Genomic DNA, 19,111 nt, shown 5'->3' with positions numbered 1-19,111 from the left:
CTGGTGGACACACAGTATTTTAGAGACCTTATGTCTGTCGCTGTCCCCCAGTACCAGATGCCCAGTTGCCACTACTTCTCTAAGAAAGGTGTGCCTGCGTTACACCAGCATGTCACACACAACATCACCGCTTCCTTGAGAAACTCTGTGTGTGAACGGGTGCATTTCACCACCGATACTTGGACCAGTAAGCATGGACAGGGACGTTACATGTCGCTGACTGGGCACTGGGTAACTATGGTGATAGATGGTGAAGGGTCTGCTGCACAAGTCTTGCCGACCCACGACTTGTGTGTCAATCCTCTGTCTGTCCAAATTCCGCCACTGCTTCTGCCTCCTCCACCTCGTCTGGGTCCTCCACCTCCGCCCCAAGCCTGCCTGGTCAGGCCACCAGCGTTCTAACTGCGCAAAAGAAATCACGCACCCTTCATTACTATGCTGGCAGCAGAGCGCAATGGCATCAGGTGGTCTTTAGCTTGAAATGTATTGGAAATAAGAGTCACACAGCGGCTAAGTTGTGGGCAGCTCTGGAGACTGAGTTTGGTAAATGGTTGTCTCCACTCAACCTGCAGCCTGGTAAGGCCGTGTGCGACAATGCTGCAAACCTGGGTGCAGCCCTTCGCCTGGGCAAGGTGACACATGTGCCTTGTATGGCTCACGTCTTGAACCTTGTTGTCCAGCAATTTTTAACACACTATCCTGGCCTAGATGGCCTTCTGAACAGGGCACGAAAACTGTCTGCTCACTTCCGCCTTTCAACCACCGCTGCTGAGCGACTTGCATCGCTCCAGATGTCTTTTGGCCTGCCGGTTCATCGCCTGAAATGCGATGTGCCGACACGCTGGAATTCGACTCTCCACATGTTACGGCGACTGTGGCAGCACCGTCGAGCCCTGGTGCAATACGTCATGACGTATAGCCTGGGCCAACGAGATGCAGAGGTGGGGCAGATCACCCTGATGGAGTGGTCTCAGATCAAGGACCTATGCACCCTTCTGTACAGTTTCGACATGGCGACGAATATGTTTAGCGCTGACAATGCCATTATCAGCATGACAATTCCAGTCATTTACATGCTGGAGCACACGCTAAACACTATGCGGAGTCAGGGGGTGGGACAACAGGAAGGGGAGGAACTACAGGAGGATTCATATGCGCAAGAGACAACAACATCACCAAGGTCCAGACGTTCATCATCACCAACACGGCAGGCATGGGACCATGGGGGACAGGGATCAACAAGGGCGCATGGTAGCAGGCGAAATGTTGAGGAAGGTGCAGGAGAACATGAAGAAATGGAGGACGAACTGTCCATGGACATGGAAGACTCAGCGGATGAGGGAGACCTTGGTCAAATTTCTGTTGAAAGAGGTTGGGGGGAGATGTCAGAGGAAGAAAGAACGGTTAGCACCTCTATGCCACAAACACAGCGTGGACTTGGTCCGCATGGCTGCGCAAGACACATGAGCGCCTTCTTGCTGCACTACCTCCAACATGACCCTCGTATTGTCAAAATTAGAAGTGATGATGACTACTGGCTTGCCACACTATTAGATCCCCGGTACAAGTCCAAATTTTGTGGCATAATTCCAGCCATAGAAAGGGACGCACGTATGCAGGAGTATCAGCAAAAGCTGTTACTCGATCTTAGCTCGGCTTTTCCACCAAACAACCCTTGTGCAGGGAGTGAATCTCCCAGTTGTAACTTGACAAACATGGGACGGTCTCGTCATCTTCAACAGTCTACCCGTACCAGTAGGACTGTATCTGGTGCTGGTAACAGCAATTTTATGGAATCTTTTCATAATTTTTTTAGACCATCCTTTGCAAGGCCACCAGAGACAACAAGTCTGACACATAGTCAACGGCTGGAGAGGATGATACAGGAGTATCTCCAAATGAACATCGATGCCATGACTTTGCAAATGGAGCCTTGCTCATTTTGGGCTTCAAATCTTGAAAAATGGCCAGAGCTCTCCACTTACGCCTTGGAGATTTTGTCGTGTCCAGCTGCCATCGTTGTCTCTGAACGTGTCTTCAGTGCTGCTGGGTGTGTGCTGACAGATAAGCGCACGCATCTGTCCAGTGACAATGTGGATAGACTAACGTTCATCAAAATGAACAAGTCATGGATCCACAAGGAATTTACTACCCCTGTGTCATCCTGGGGAGAGTAAATGCTTGTGGATTTGGAATGTTCTTGATGCAAATCTAGCTGTGAAGTGTACAACTGGGGCACAAGTGCTGCCACTGAAGGGGTGGGTGTGTGTGGGGCCCAATTTTTTGGAAAAAAGGGAGACTCTGTTTGGAGTAACCCTTGCTTGCTGTGTTTTTTAAAAGGAGTCAAGATGAACAAGTCATGGTTCAACAAAGACTTTGCTACCTACCCCGGGGTCATCCTGGGGACGGTTAAGGATGGCGTACTTTTGAATGTGATTGATGCAAATCTAACTGTAAAGTGTACAACTGGGGCACAAGTGCTGCCACTGAAGGGGTGTGTGTGTGGCCCAATTTTTGGAAAAAAGGGAGACTCCGCTTGGAGTTACCCTTGCTTACATTGTTTTTAAAAATGATCCAAGATGAACAGAGCTGGATCAGGAAAGACTTAGCTACCTACCCCGGTGTCATCCTGGGGACGGTTAAGTATGGCGTATTTTTGAATGTGCTTGATGCAAATCTACCTGTGAAGTGTACAACTGGGGCACAAGTGCTGCCACTGAAGGGGTGGGTGTGTGTGGGGCCCAATTTTTGGAAAAAAGGGAGACTCCGCTTGGAGTAACCCTTGCTTACATTGTTTTTAAAAATGATCCAAGATGAACAGAGCTGGGATCAGGAAAGACTTAGCTGCCTACCCCAATTTCATCCTGGGGATGGTTAAGTGTGGCGTATTTTTGAATGTGCTTGATGCAAATCTAGCTGTGAAGTGTACAACTGGGGCACAAGTGCTGCCACTGAAGGGGTGGGTGTGTGTGTGGCCCAATTGTTGGAAAAAAGGGAGACTCCGCTTGGAGTAACCTTGCGGTGTTTTACATGATTTTAGAAGGGCATGCCATGCCTATATCTGTGTCTCATCCTCTTTTCCTTGTAACTCTGTTTTGTTTTCGCATGAGAATTTGTTCTTCTCACTTTCCCATGTGTTTGTGTTGTGTTGTGAGTTGTTTGTCACCTTTTGGACACCTTTGAAGGTGTTTTCTAGGTGTTTTTATGTGTTTGTGATTGCCTCCCATTGTTTCCTATGCGGTTCGAGTGGTTCGTCGAACCGGTTTGCCGAACCGAACTCGAACGAGACCTCCGTTCGGCGAGCCGAACTCGAGCCGAACCACGGACGGTTCGCTCATCTCTAGTCTTCAGCAACAATACCACAGAGAAGTACAAATCACCTACTTGCAACCAAGGCTTGAATGAACTAAAATTATCACCAGCACCAGTCCAAGGAAGGAAGGGGTATTTAAGCACCAAGATAATGCTGATGATCAGCAACTGGGTGGAGGTGAGCTCCTGCTGAGTCCAAAAGGTGGGAGAGATGAATCCAGCAGGAAAGCTACCTATACCAATGAATACTGACAGCAGGGACAATGGAAAGTCAGGGAGCATTCAGCGCAGCCAGATTCTGTGACTTTATATAGCGAGAAACCACATAACTGTCTGTCATCCATGAGTTCTGGCTTCTGCCATAGCTGCTGACAGCTGATCAGAAGGAGAGCCAGGTGTCATACTCCCAACCGATGAGATTTTGATGGACTTTTCTAAAGATAAGCCATTAATAAAAAAAGTAGTGGCCAAGACCTTGAAAGTTTTCCTATTCCAAAATATTGTCCATACTTCAAGAAAGCAAGAGTTATTCTCCACTTCTGCTAATAGGAGGGCTCCAATTAGGAGCCACCCCTCTATAAATCCCAAGGGATCTAGCAGGATAAATGAGTATAGGTTAGCTGAAAGGTAAATTTATTTTATCTGGAATGATTTAGGAAAACCTGCACTCGCAGGATAGCCCTTGAGGTCCCTTCCAATTCTACCATTCTATGATGTCGCCCCGTTATGTTACAATTTCAGTTGAGAGGTGACTGTACACTCGCAGCCCTCACCATTAATATGTATGGGAGATCTGACCACCTCTTCACCGACACCAGCTTGTGTTAGGACCACATTTCCAAGACAGATATTGGTCCCATTAATAAGACCCTCATCTGCCATTCATGTATGAGATGGGGCAATCCATTTAATATACCCAGGAAAAATAGATCCACTCTCTACATTTATCTTATGATGCTGGTGATAAAATACATTTCCATGACTTTTTTCCATTTGTTATTTATTCCAGAATGGTAGAAAAAAAATAAAACAATTTTCCATTCACAGATTTTGCATATTCCAAAGATGCAGCATGTTTTATGTGAAATGTTATGGAAATGAATCGCTGCCTCTTACAAGGATTTGTCACACTCCTTACATAATTGATAAAAATGAAAGACAATCTAGCCTAAATGTTATCTTGTTGTTTACATATTTACATATATCGGCCTGATTTTTACAGTGTTTGACTGAATGTGAGGAATGGCTGGGATTGTATAATAACTATATTAAACTCCATCTAGTAGAGGTTGGTCTTATGGTTTCCTAATATTTTATGCCTATTTTATTCCATTGAATATAACATTAACGCTTGGGGTTGTCTGCAGTAAAAGTGTGGATTGTGCACAACTGTGATGGGTAAAGTAGATGGTACATTAGCATTGTTACAGTACAGCGGGTGAAATAAGTATTGAACATGTCACCAATTTTTTAAGTAAGTATAGTAAGTATATAGATAGGTCTACCAGGGTCTTCTCCACCGTTATCTTGATAGTATCAAACCATCAGGTTGCTGATCTTCCTCTTCACCTTGTTCCTTCTATTTTTCCAAAGATGATGTCCTTCTCCAGTGATTGCTTTCTTCATATGATGTGTCCAAAGTAGGCAAGTTGGGCAATTTGTAGCTTGGTGATTCTTGCTTCGAATGACATGTCTGGCTTGATTTGTTTCAAAATTGATTGGTTTGTTCTTTTTGCCATCCGTAGTATTAATACCACCTTTCTTCAGCACCACATTTCAAAGGTGTTGATTCTTCTACTATGTTTCTTTATCATCCAGGTTTTGCATTCATATGTTATTAGGGAGAAGACCAGAATATGTACAAGCTGTGTCTTCATTACGAGTGAAATGTTCCTCACAGTTGAGGAGATTGTCCAGTGACTTCATTGTTTATTTGCCCATAGCTATGCTCGAATTGACTTCCAGTATTGTTGCTACATCTTGAGTGATCATTGATCCGAGTAGGTTGAAGTCCTTTATAACTTCTAGTTCATCACCGTCCATCTCAAATCTGTCTTGGTCGTACCCGGCAGTAGTCAATATCTTTGTCTCCAGCAATTCTTTGCTCTATACTTCTGCGCTGACGCCATATTTCCACAGTAAATGCTATCCTTTCTGATGAAGATCTATTGGCCAAAACGTCAGTGTTTAATGGATGTATTACTAAAATTAATATTATCAATATTTCTTTGGTGTGCCAAGTTCTTCCATTAGTAGAGGAGATTGACAGCAGAGTAATTGTAGGAAATGGAGAAATCTCTGATTCCAGCTGATAAACTCCTTAGATACTATGGTCAATAACGGTTTAATTTTTGCCCTTATTATCCAATCTCTTAAATGCCCAGTTTAATATTGACCTAAGATCAATAACAACTTTGAAGGATACAGAAACATTCCCCCACACTTCAGCTAAATGTCTACAAGAGATCAGCCACCAGGCACCAGCGACCCGTATAATGACGCTGTGCATGGTAACCATAGTACACATCGGGTTACTAAGCAAAGCATTTTGCTTATAGTTACCCGATATGTACCTTGGCTACGTGTGCAAGGAGCAGGGAGCTGGCTTCTAGAAGCTGCGGACGCTGGTAACCAAGGTAAATATCGGGTAACCAGCTCTTTGCTTGGTTATGTCACAAGTTTGTGGTTGCCCTGCAAGTTTTCGGGCGTGTCCGTAAGCAGTTCCTTACGCACGGTGCAAAGGGTCCCTACGGGGACAACTTGCCGGCAACGGCCGGTTCAATCACTGTTGACAATCAGATTAATTGGTTGATTATTTTCATTCATTTACTTAACAACAGTACTGGTGGTCCCAACGGGGGCAACGGAGGGACCGCTGACTCACTTCAAATCCACAACGCAGGCCGGAGGAGGGGGCTGGGCTGGTGCTTGGGCCTCCTGGCCTCCTCTCAGCTTGGCGTCCAGGGCAAACCAGCCCCTCTCTCCGCAGTGCCGCGTGTATTGTACCAGATCTCCTGGGAGCAGTTTACGACCCGGGTGGTCCTCCGGCAGGTGGGCATTAACGTCCCGACGGGCCACAAAAACTTCGGCCTCCAGGCCCGGCTCGAAGATAAACCCGTAGCCCCGCCAGACATCAAACTTACTCACCTGCCCCTCGTGTATCGGGCCCCGTACCCGGAAGGTGGCTCTGTGGAGGCTCTCCTTTTCTTGGATGGTGCTGGCTATCAGTTCAGCCTTCCGCCTTTCCCTCTCCGCGATTTCTCGGCCCAGAGGGTCAGTTCCCTGTCCCAGTAAGGGGCTACTGCTTGCCCCTGCGCGCGGGTCGGGCCCCACGGAACTTCCACCACACTGCCCACTACTGGCGCCCTCTGTGGAATATCCCGCGGTGTCATGGCCTGGGGTGCTGCCTCACAGCAACGACCCGGCGCAGCCTCAGCCGAGGTGTGGGGGATGGGTACAGGGGTCCTCTCCCGCTTGACCTCCGCCTCCTCCTGCACGGAACGGGCCGCCGGTGCCGGAACGGAACAAGGAACGGTCACTGCAAGTGCTACCGGTACATCCTCATCGGCGGACCACGGCTTCGGCAGCTTCCAGGAAAGCGGTTCAGAATGGCTACGGGCTTCGGCTGCTGGTCAGTCCGCTTGGGCGGATGGGCAGGGTGCCGCTACTGGTTGTGCAGGTAGCGGGCCTAGTGGCGGGTGGTAGTGACTAGCACGGGTAGCGGGGGAGGCAGCAGGGTGAGCGAGCGCAGGCCGGGCCCCTCAGCCGTAGCGGCCGATCCCTTAGGAATACAGGGGCGTTGGTCGCTTACCCGCTCCTCCACATCTTCCTCCTCCTCATGTCTCCGTACAGCCGCCACCACGTCCGCCATGTCGGCCTCCCACTCCTCCAGAAGGAGCTGCATTCGGACCTGCAGGCAGCTGCTCAGCTGGACGGTCTGGGCTTCCACCCACGCCGCAGTACCAGGCGCGGGCGCGGGGACTGCGGTGTTACCGGACAGACGATGCATACTGGCAGCGGTGTCTTCCAGGAACCAAATATGTCCGAAGAGTCCTGGCGTCCCTGCTTTTATAGCCGTGGCTTACATGCGGCCGGACACCATCCGCCCCCCTTGGTCTTTTCTCTGCACCTCCTCTTCAGAGGCGGAGCTTCGGCTTTCGCGCCTCCACTGCTCGAGAAGACGCTTGAGTGGGAAAGTTTTCGCGCCCAAGATGGCGTATTCTGAAATTTTTTGGCCGGACACCACCGGCTGGACACAAGGCGTACTTCTACCAGCCGGTAGAACGGTAAGATCCTGTTCGTGACGCCAAGTTGTGTCGCGGGCGGGGAGGATGCCGCCGCCGCTGCGCCCTTGCTAGCGCTCGGGTCCGGCGCTGCTTCTGCTCGGTGGCTCGAGCGGTGGGCCGGATCCGGGGACTCGAGCGGCGCTCCTCGCCCGTGCAGTGAAAGGGGTGATTTGGGTTTGGGGAGTTGGTCCGTGACGCCACCCACGGTTTGTGGTGAGGTTGGGACACCACCGCTGCTCTGGACGGGGATCCCGGGAGCGATGACAGGTAGCAGCCGAGATGTTTCTCTCCCCTCCGTGGGTAGGGGGTTGGCGGTCCCGGGGCCCGGTGAGGTGAGACGGGGAGGCAGGGTTGGCGAGGTGCAGGGTCACGGGGGCAGCGTGGTGCCAGATGGCACGGTGGTACTCACTCAGCCAAGAATGGATACAGAGTCTCCGGTAAAACAAACGGCTGGATGGTCCCGCAGCCGGCTGCGGTAGTTACTCCCGGTAGGTTGGTGGTGGCTGCTTTTCCCTGCACCTGTTGTGTATCTTCAGTCCCGATGGCTTCCCACCGGTAACCCGCTCCCCAGCTTGGATATGGGTCGGAGGAGCCCCTTTTGCCCGCAGGCTCTGGCCCTGGGAATTCTAACTGTGGCGGTAGTTGTATTTCCCTTTCTCGGTTTGGACGGTTGCCTTCAGTCGGGTCTTTGCTGCTAGGAAACCCCGGAGGTTCCGGTCGCTAACGGATTTGACCAGTTTAACGGCGACTCCAAGCCTGGTCGGGGTCCATAGGCCCTGCCGGTTTGTGCTGGCTTCTCTTCGCTCCCCGGTTCGGTACCGGGGGGCCACCGCCCGTCCCCGGTCCTACGGTTCCGCGTCAATCAGCCTCTCCTGCAGACGGCCACCACCGTCTGCCAACCTTGCTCTCGGTGCCCAGGCCACGTACCCGGACACGGTCAGTCTGCTCCTCTACTACCACTTCACTCTCTCTAACTGAACTCTTCACTTCACTCGAGCTCTGCCCGAGCTCAACTGCCTTCCTTTCCCGCCTCCAGGACTGTGAACTTCTCAGCGGGTGGGGCCAACCGCCTGGCTCCACCCCACCTAGTGTGGACATCAGCCCCTGGAGGGATGCAACTAGGATTTGTGTGTGACTGGTGTGTCTATCTCGGGGTGTGGGGTATGTTGTTGCAGTACCTGTGACGACCTGGCTAGTCCAGGGCGCCACAGTTACCCGATGTGTACCTTGGTTACCAGCGTCCGCAGAAGCCGGCTCCCTGCTCCCTGCACATTCAGATCGTTGCTCTCTCGCTGTCAAACACAACGATGTGTGCTTCACAGCGGGGGAGCAACAACCAAAAAATGGTCCAGGACATTCAGCAACGACCGGCGACATCACAGCAGGGGCCAGGTCATTGCTGGATGTCTCACACAGCGACATCGCTAGCAACATCGCTGTTGCATCACAAAAACCATGACTCAGCAGCGACGTCACTAGCGATGTCGCTTAGTGAGACGTGGCCTTAAGACTGCATCTCCATTATCTAAGAGAACAACTCTTTATATATCTATAGATGTAATTGATTTATAGCTATGTTTTTCTTTGCCAAGTTAAGAGTTTAACAAGTTTCAAAAGCTACAATTTAAACTTCTAAACAAAGACCGGACTCGTACATCCACTCAATCCTTCAGCAGATCCATTCACTTATGAAGGCTAGAAGAAATAGTTGAGTATTGAAGTAAACAATTTAATCATCATTGTTCCAACCAAGAACAGCATGCACTTGTTGAATATAAATATTCCTATAAATGCAAAAGTGTTTATAATTTCACATTAATATTTGTACTTTGCATATGTAGAAAAATCAAGGATCTTCTCAATGAAACGACATGTCTACGTGAACAACTTTTGCAAGTATCCGACTTGACATTGACACATCATTAGAGAACAGGTAGATTAATGTCAAGTGTGTGATAATACTTCTATTATTTAGTAGCTTTCCAATGTAGTGGAAAAGTTTCCCATGTTAGTTACTTTTCCAATAGCTTCCTGTACTGCTAGTCACTACTTACGGGGCTGCATGGGCGGAAGGGTAGTCAGGAAAGTCGAGGTCTGGTAACAGGAGGTCACGTATAATTATAAGGGGTAATCAGGGGCGTAGTCAGGTCAGAATCCGAGAGTCAAAATACCATGAGAGCACGTATAAATATATAGATAAAGGGAGCAAGCAGAGACGTGGTCAAGTAACGGCCCAGGTCAAAGGCAGGAGAACACGACACGAATAGGGAGCGGGCAGAGAAAAGTGCAATAACAGTCCAGGATCAGAATACCAAGATCAGAACACAAACAGACACACCAGAACCAGAAAATACAACTGGCAGACTTCTGGGGGAGCATCCTCAGTAAAGAAGTGTGAGCAATTACCTGAAAGGTAGACCAGCTGAGTAGTCAGCACCTCCCAGAACCAACCTGAATTCCTGTGTAGTAATCAAGCAGCCAGTTCAGTATGAAGGGCAGCGCCACAGAGCATCTCCAAAGGCAAGATGCTCTGCACAAAGGGATATAGATACTGCCAGATCTGTAAGCACCGAAGAGCATCTCCAAATCTAAGAGATGCTCTGCCCAGAGAATCGTGACACTTCCGCTACTTTTTTCTTTTTTACTGTTCTTTTTCTTGAAAGTATTTCTAAGTATTTCAAGGAAATTAATAAAAGGAAATAGGAGTTCAACATAGCAAAAGATGGAGTAGAGGGTCAAGATATCAGGAGACAGACCAGGTGTGATGTGTGATATATCGAAAATAAAAGAATATTGCTAAGATACCCCGAATAGCAGGTAAACAAAAAGATTACTTGGAGCAGCAGTCTGTGGGTCAGGGGGAAATCTGATCACAACCAGGTGATTAATAAGCTTAAAGGATAGATTGACATGCTATGAGAACGTATATTTACAAAAGCTTCTAAAAAGTACCGTGTTTCCCCGAAAGTAAGACCCTGTCTTACATTAATTTTACCCCAAAAAGTCCCACCCTGTCTTACTTTCAGGGGAGGTCTTACATTAGCCGAAAAAAAATGACAATTTTAATGTTATGGGGTATAGGGCTGTGCCATATCCCACTGCACACAGCCCCATACCCCATAACAGTGCAGTGGGATACGGCACTGTTATGGGGTATGGGGCTGTGTGCAGTGGGATACGGCACTGTTATGGGGTATGGGGCTGTGTGCAGTGGGATACGGCACTGTTATGGGGTATGAGGCTGTGTGCAGTGGGACACGGCACTGTTATGGGGCTGTGCCGTATCCCACTGCACACAGCCCCATACCCCATAACAGTGCAGTGGGATACGGCACTGTTATGGGGTATGGGGCTGTGTGCAGTGGGATACGGCACTGTTATGGGGTATGGGGCTGTGTGCAGTGGGATACGGCACTGTTATGGGGTATGGGGCTGTGTGCAGTGGGACACGGCACTGTTATGGGGCTGTGCCGTATCCCACTGCACACAGCCCCATACCCCATAACAGTGCAGTGGGATATGGTACTGTTATGGGGTATGGGGCTGTGTGCAGTGGGATACGGCACTGTTATGGGGTATGGGGCTGTGCCGTATCCCACTGCACACAGCCCCATACCCTATACAGTACATGTTTCCCTACTTGGTTTTTAAATGGTGGACGTTTTCCTCTGCGGTGCGGAAGGCCTGTGCTGCAGGGAACGCTGTGCCAATCAGCAGGGAAACAGCGGTGACGTGGGGCTGGGGCGGCCAATTACAGCCCGAGCTGCTGGGCCAATCAGCGCTCGAGCCGGAGGCCGGCGGTGATGTGGGGCTGGGGCGGCCAATTACAGCCCGAGCTGCTGGGCCAATCAGCGCTCGAGCCGGAGGCCGGCGGTGACGTGGGGCTGGGGCGGCCAATTACAGCCCGAGCTGCTGGGCCAATCAGCGCTCGAGCCCTGGGCCGGCGGTGACGTGGGGAGCAGGGGCGGCCAATGAGCTAGGCGGATTGCGGGGTTAACACGGCGAGTTAACCCCATGAGCGCTGGACCCGCCCAGCTGCACCTGAGGACACCTCTGGAGCCTGGGGACCCAATGGGGGACAGCGGCGGCCCAAAGGTAAGGGCTTTACATGTCACACTGGCCCCCCAACCCTGCCTTACATTCGGGGGAGGCCTTACATTGAAGGACCCCCCCGTAACCCCCACCCTGTCTTACTTTCGGGGGGGTCCTACTTTCGGGGAAACACGGTAGTAAGTGTGTGAAATTTAGCTATTTGGCTTTTAAGGGAACATCTCAATCATTTCTTGCTATCCAAATCACAAGAATTTCTGCTATCCAAAAACATGAAATACAGAATGACATTGGGGGAATCCAACATCCGACAGCCCCATTAATCAGCTCCAGTGGCAGTTGGATACAAACAGTGGATGGAGGCAAACACCTCAACTTCATTCACTGTGCAGTAGTCATTCCTGGGTACATCAGTGCAGCTCCTATTCACTTCAATAGGAGCTGAGTACCTGAGAACGCCCATTACATGGTAAAGGATCTGTGCTGGTTGGCACCATTTGCTGTTTTCATTCAGCAGCCAACAGAGCTTGCAGGCACATAGAGTCTTTCAGTTCTTGTTTGAGAGATTTTCATCCATTCTTCTTTGGAAAAGTCTACCAGTTCTGTGAGATTCCTGGCTCATCTTCCAGTTCTGTGAGATTCCTGGCTCATCTTTCAGTTCTGTGAGATTCCTGGCTCATCTTCCAGTTCTGTGAGATTCCTGGCTCGTCTTGCATGCACTGCTCTTTTCAGGTCTAACCACAGATTTTCAATGATGTCCAGGACTGTGAGGGCCATTGTAAAACCTTCATCTTGCGCCTTTTGAGGTTGTGTATTGTAGATTTTGAAGTGTATTCAGGATCATGGTCCATTTGTAGAAGCCATCCTCTTTTCAATTTCAGCTTCTTTACAGATGGTGTTATGTTGCTTGAAGAATTTGTTGAAATTTCATTGAATGCATTGTTTCCTCTACCTGTAAAATGTTCCCCGTGCCATTAACTATAACAAAACACCAAAGCATGATTGATCCACCCCCATGCTTAAATGTTGCCGATATATTCTTTTCCTGAAAGTCTGTGCCCTTCTTTCTCCACACATACCTTTAATCGTTGGGCCAATGAGTTCTAATTTAACCTCATCGGTCCACAGGATTTGTTTTCAAAATGCATCAGGCTTATTTAGAAGTTCTTTTGCATACTTCTGATACAGAATTTTTTGGTGATGACATAGGACAGATTTGAACAATAGAACAATCTTCTGAAGGTCTTTTGCAGTTAAGCGGGGATTCTGATTTGCCTCTTTAGCAATCCTACGAGCAGCATTCGTAGGAATTTAACCTTTTATTCCAGACCTTATCTTGACTTCCACTTTTCCTGTTAACTGTCATTTCTTTATAACATTTCAAACTAAGGAAAGGGGACCTTGAAAACGCATTGTTATCTTCTTATAGCCTTCCCCTGTTTTGTGTGCCTGCACCATTTTCAATATTTCAGAGTGATAGGCAGCTGCTTAGAAGAACCCATGGCTGCTGTTTTTTGGTACAAGGTTAGAGGAGGCTGGGTTTTTATAAAGCTGTGAAATTTGCATAACTTGGCTTCTCCTAAGAAGGATAGTGAACAAACCCATTAAGGTCTGAAACCTTGGCCAACGTTATCTGAGTACACAAATTTCCATATACCTTTTTGTAGTTTTTAAAATGCTTTTTTTCTTCCTAAATCACAAAGGAAATGTGTAATCTTTAACTTTCTGCCTTTTACAGATCATTTCATCTTCAACTTGCTTAACTGTTCACAATATCAGTAATTTTGACCAGGGGTGCCCAAATTTTTACATGCCACTGTATATGTGTTTCTCATCCTGGGCCCATCCTGGTTTATATGTTCCCTATCCTTTTCCCATCCTAGTATATATGTCCCTTATCCTGGTATATATTTTCCCCATCCTGGTGTATATGTGGCCCATCCTGGTATATATGTTTTCCATCCTGGTATATATCTGTCACGCTCCCGGTGTCCCAGCAGCCCTCCTTACCCACTGAGCCGGTTCCTGCATTGCACCACCGCTCCATACCCACTGATCCAGTCGTACCTGCATTGCACCACCGCTCTGTACCCACTGATCCAGTCGCACCTGCATCGCACCACCGCTCCGTACCCACTGATCCGGCCTCACCGTCATTGCACTGCTCCTTACCCACTGATCCACTCCACGTGTCCACCGGTCATGGCTGCCGCTCCCGCTCGTGCTCTCCTGTGTCCTGCTCCTGGTCTCATGAGTCTGACTCTGAGTATTAGCCTCATGCCTCTGTATAGGACCAGGCCGCGCCCACTCTCCTGGTTTTATGGACCCAGCACACCTGAAGCAGGAAGTGACATACGGCTGTGCTGGATATATAAGACTGGCCCTTCCATAGGGGCGTTGCCTGATCAACGTGTCTAGAAGCTTTGTCTTTTGTGCTAGGTGCTCAGGCCCCCTGGTGCCGTGTCCTGTAGACTTCTTGTCTTTGCTCCCTGGTACCTGTGCCTGTTTTCCTTACCGTCCTGAAGAACTTTGTGACTCTGCTGACCTGGTTATACCTGTCCCGGCCACGCCAGTGCTCCGGCTGCCGTGTACCCTGCCCCCCGGTGGGATACTCGGTCCAGTGGATCCACCTCCTGAGCCCATCCGTCCTCCCGGTCCTGACAATATCTCCCCATCCTGATATATATGTCCCTCATCCTAGGACTATCCTGGTATATATGTTTCCCATCCTGGTGTATATGTGCCCCATCTTGGTATATATGTTTTCCATCCTGGTATATATCCCCCTATGCTGATATATATGTCACGGACTTCTGCTGCAGACCGGTCCGCCGGGGCGGATTGGCAGGGTACCGCTACCGATTGTGGTGGTAGCGAGCCTAGTGACGGGGCAGCAGCAGCCAATATGGGTAGCGGGGGAGGTAGCAGGGCGAGCGGGTGTAGACCGGGCCCCTCGACCGCGATGACTGACCCGCTAGGGGTACAGGGGCGTTGGTCACTTACCCGCTCTTCCAGAACTCTCTCCACCTCGCGTCTCCATATGGCCGCCACCACCTCCGCCATGTCGGCCTCCCACTCCTCCAAGAGGAGCTGCACCCAGATCTGCAGCCGTTGTTGTAGCTGGGCGGTCCGGACCTCCACCCACGCCGCGGTCCCGGGCGCGGGGGCTACGGTGCTGCGGGACGGTTGGTACATCGCTGCGGCGGCCTCTTCCAGGAACCAAAAGATGGCCGCAGGGTCCTGGCGTCCCTGCTTTTATAGCCGCGAGGTACATGCGGCCAGACGCCATCCGTCTCCCTTAGTCTTTTTCCGGCTCCTCCTCTACAGGTGCGGGGCTTCGGCTTTCGCGCCTCCACTGCTCGAGGAGACGCTCGAGCGGGGACTTTTCGCGCCCAAAATGGCGGCTTTTCAAATTTTTTGGCCGGACACCTTCGGCGGTCACAAGGCGCACCTCTACCAGATGGCAGAGCGGTAAGATCCTGTTCGTGACACCAAGTTGTCACGGGCGGGGAGGGGACGCTGCGCTCACCCACTGCTCGGGTCCGGCTGCTGCTGCTTCGCTTGCTGCTCGGTGGTGGCTCGAGCGGTGGGCCAGATCCCGGGGACTCAAGCGGCGCTCCTCGCCCGTGAGTGAAAAGGGGAATGGTTTTGGGGATTTATTGTCCGTGACGCCACCCACGGTTGTGGTGAGGTTGTGACACCCCCGCTGCTCTGGACGGGGATCCCGGGAGCGATGACAGGGAGCAGCTTAGATGTTGTTTTTCCCCTCCGTGGGTAGGGGGATTGGTTGTCCCGGGGCCCGGTGAGAGAGGAATGGCAGGCGGGTTACGGGGCCTGGTGAGGTGCAGGGTCGCGGGGGCAGCATGGTGCCGCACGGCACAGTGGTACTCACTCAGCCAATGATGAATACAAAGTCTCTGGTAAAACAAACGGCTGGATGGACGGGTCCCACAGATGGCTGCGGTGGTTCTTCTCCCGGTAGGTTGGCGGTGACTGCCTTTCCCTGCACCTGTGTTATGTTCTCGGTTCTGGTGGCTTCCCACCGGTAACCCGCTCCCCAGCTTGGATGGAGGCTGAGGGAGCCCCCTTTTGCCCGCAGGCTCTGGCCCTGGGAACTGTAGCCTTAGCGGTGACTGTATTTCCCTTCCTTCACGGTTTGAGCTGTTGCCTTCAATCGGGTCTTGACTGCTGGGAAACCCCGGAGGTTCCCTTCACTAACGGATTTGACCGGTTTTACGGTGACTCCTAGCCTGGTCGGGGTCCATAGGCCCTGCCGAATGGTGCTGGCTTCTCTTCGCTCCCCGATCCGGTAACGGCGGGCCACCGCCCATCCCCGGTCCTTACGGTTCACGTCAATCAGCCCCTCCTGCAGACGGTCACCACTGTCTGGCAACCTTGCTGTATGTGCCCGGGCCACGCACCCGGACACGGTCAGTCTGCTCCACTACCACTTCCCTCTTCAACTCCCCAAACTGAACTGCTGTACTCTCCTTCCTTTTCCCGCCTCCAGGACTGTGAACTCCTCGATGGGTGGGGCCAACCGCCTGGCTCCACCCCCTGGTGTGGACATCAGCTCCTGGAGGGAGGCAACAAGGATTTTTGTTTGACCTAGATGTGCCTAGCCGGGGTGTGGGGTGTGTTGTTGTAGTACCTGTGACGTCCTGGCTTGTCCAGGGCGCCACACAGGCAGTACATGACATCACTGCCACGCACCACCAATCATAGATGCGCCAACATCAGCTACTGGCCTTTGATTGTCTGGCAGCTTGTATTGCTGTGCAGGCGCTCGGCATCCGAGGATGCACGTAAAGCTGAAAAATGAGCTGTTGCCGACAGGCCCTCTCCATTTCCATCCTGCGACCACGATCGTTATGCTCCTGGTTGGAGCAATAGTATGTCTGCCCTTGTTTAGCTGGATATGCATATATTGGGGGAAAAATAATTCCAAATCATTTTCAAAATATCTGTAAAGTTCATTGTTATATACCAAAGGTAAATTACAAGGCGCCCCTTTGCTGGGAGAGTGTATGGGCTCCTAACCCTCTAATAGCTCACCATAAGTCATCTCTTTATCACTGACAGTGCAGCAATAATTAAGACCCATGAAGTTACAGATGCTAGTAGCTTTTAAGGTGGCTGTGGTTTCTCTTACCTACTGGACCTTGTGGCAATGAACAGGCGCCACATTTAACAGGTCCGTCCCTTTACATTCCAAAGAATCATTAATTTGAGCAATAGTGTGTCTTAAAAGGGGCCCTATAACAGAGATCAAATTGGGTCACCCATTATGGTGTCCAATTCTTCTACCCGAATGTTGCTTGTTTCACCCCTCACATCCTTTTTGTGCCCTTGGGTCAGTTCTGCATGTCTTCTCTTGCTGAAAATTAATTTTCCCTGGATCCAGGAGTCCTCCCCAGGTACGTTCCAGTCATGGGACTGGATTGGTAAGGGCTGGACCTCTTCTTTTGAAGGAGCCGTATTGTCTGCCTCTACGGCACTGTATGTACACTCCAGACTCATAAATATTCATTATTTCCTTGCTCAATAAATTACAATGCATTACAAAAACAAAGGAAACGGGTCAGAAATTGAATGTTGCTGGTTGAATGCATAAGCCATTACTCGGGATCTTTACGGCTTCTTACATCTTCATTTTATAATTTGTTGTGCCTCAGTTATATTAGAAACAACTCAAGCTAAAAAGTGTAAGTGTTCCTCCTAAGCTCAGCGATCAAAATGATCCACACAGAAGGGTATGGCTCGGAAAAGATTCCCTGGAATTACTTGGATATATAGGGAATGTGTCACCTCTATTATTTTAAATGCTTAACACCATGTCATTTTTATCTGCTTGTAGATTATTTTTTTTTTCTGTAAATTTTTATGGAGTAGCCACTTTTTCTAAATCCCTGCTTACAGCAACTGTAGGGACCACAGATTAAGGCTAGGTTCACATTTGCGTTGTTTTGCATCAGTCACATGCGTTGCTTGACGCCTTTGACTGATGCGTTGTACAATGGATGACAAGAATTAGAATTCATTGTCGGATTCCGTTGTAAAACGTTAGCGATCAGCTGATCGTTCACTATAGCCGGCCGCCGGCTTTTGAGAGCGAAAAGATGATCTCCCGGCGGCCGGCTAATGAGAGCGATCAGCTGATCGCTCTCATTAGACGGCCGCCGGGTGATCAGCTAATCACTCACATTAGACGGCCGCCGGGTGATCAGCTGATCGCTCACATTAGACGGCCGCCGGGTGATCAGCTAATCACTCACATTAGACGGCCGCCGGGTGATCAGCTAATCACTCACATTAGACGGCCGCCGGGTGATCAGCTGATCGCTCACATTAGCCGGCCACCGGGTGATCAGCTGATCGCTCAAAGAAGCCGGCCGCCGGGTGATCAGCTGATCGCTCAAAGAAGCCGGCCGCCGGGTGATCAGCTGATCGCTCAGAGAAGCCGGGCGATCAGCTGATCGCTCACAGAAGCCGGCCGCCGGGTGATCAGCTGATCGCTCATAGAAGCCGGGTTATCAGCTGATCGCTCACAGAAGCCGGCCGCCGGGCAATCAGCTGATCGCTCACAGAAGCCGGCCACTGGGGGATCAGCTGATTGCTCACAGAAGCCGGGCGATAAGCTGATCATATGGCCGCCGAGAGAGAGCATGCGTAGCGAAATCAAAAGGATTCTGCTGCTCAAAAAACGCTACATGCTGCGCTCCTGACGCCTGATGGTCAGTCGTTCCACGACTGATCAGTCTGGTGGGGGATGCAACGTAGTGTCATCAGTCACAATCCGCCGCTGATACAAGTATATGGGAACAACGGAATCCGCCAAACGGATTCCGTTGTTTACCAGAGCCGCGGATTGTGACTGATACAAATTGACGGAAATGTGAACCTAGCCTAACATAGACAGCGCTGTTTGGGGTGCTCTGTGACCTGCACAGAGGTCATTCTTCAGGGACGGGAAGGAGGTGAGCTGTGACATCACCTTTGTGACATGATGGATAATGTGTTATCTACAAATATTGAAGAAAAAACAAAAAGCCAGCACTAAATGTGCACTTCAGCACTAAACATTCCAAACTGTACTTATTATAAAAATTTTGAGATTTTTGGCAAAAAATTGCAATTTCTTGAGCTGCCTCGCCACGTCACGGCAAATCTCATTTGAGGCAGTCCTACAACTGTACTTATTATAAAAATTTTAAGGGAAAGAAAACCCTATGTCTAGGGAAAGGGGAGATGGTGACCCCTAACCGAACCTACCTCTGGTCCCTGGGGTCCCTCATTACCCTAGATAGGTTCCACACCTATGTGCCAAGCCGCATACCTGACCCTAGGTATCCCTAGTGCTGGACCCTAAATAGGGAACGGGTGGGATGAGCTCTTCATCAACCCCACTAAACAACTATAGAAGACACAAGGGGGGCAAACAGGGGGAAAAGCATAAACTGCTT

General features: G+C 50.1%; 1 protein-coding gene across 5 annotated transcripts in view; it reads left to right on the top strand.

The window, feature by feature from the left end:
• LDB2 (LIM domain binding 2) overlaps positions 1-19,111 on the top strand; it is a 564,531-nt gene that overhangs the window by 460,891 nt on the left and 84,529 nt on the right. The window lies entirely within an intron of this gene.

The sequence above is a fragment of the Anomaloglossus baeobatrachus genome, chromosome 1 (genome assembly GCF_048569485.1).
Source record: "Anomaloglossus baeobatrachus isolate aAnoBae1 chromosome 1, aAnoBae1.hap1, whole genome shotgun sequence".
NCBI lineage: Eukaryota > Metazoa > Chordata > Amphibia > Anura > Aromobatidae > Anomaloglossus > Anomaloglossus baeobatrachus.
Note: the sequence above shows the minus strand (reverse complement) of the source record. Positions and strands in the feature narration are given on the sequence as shown.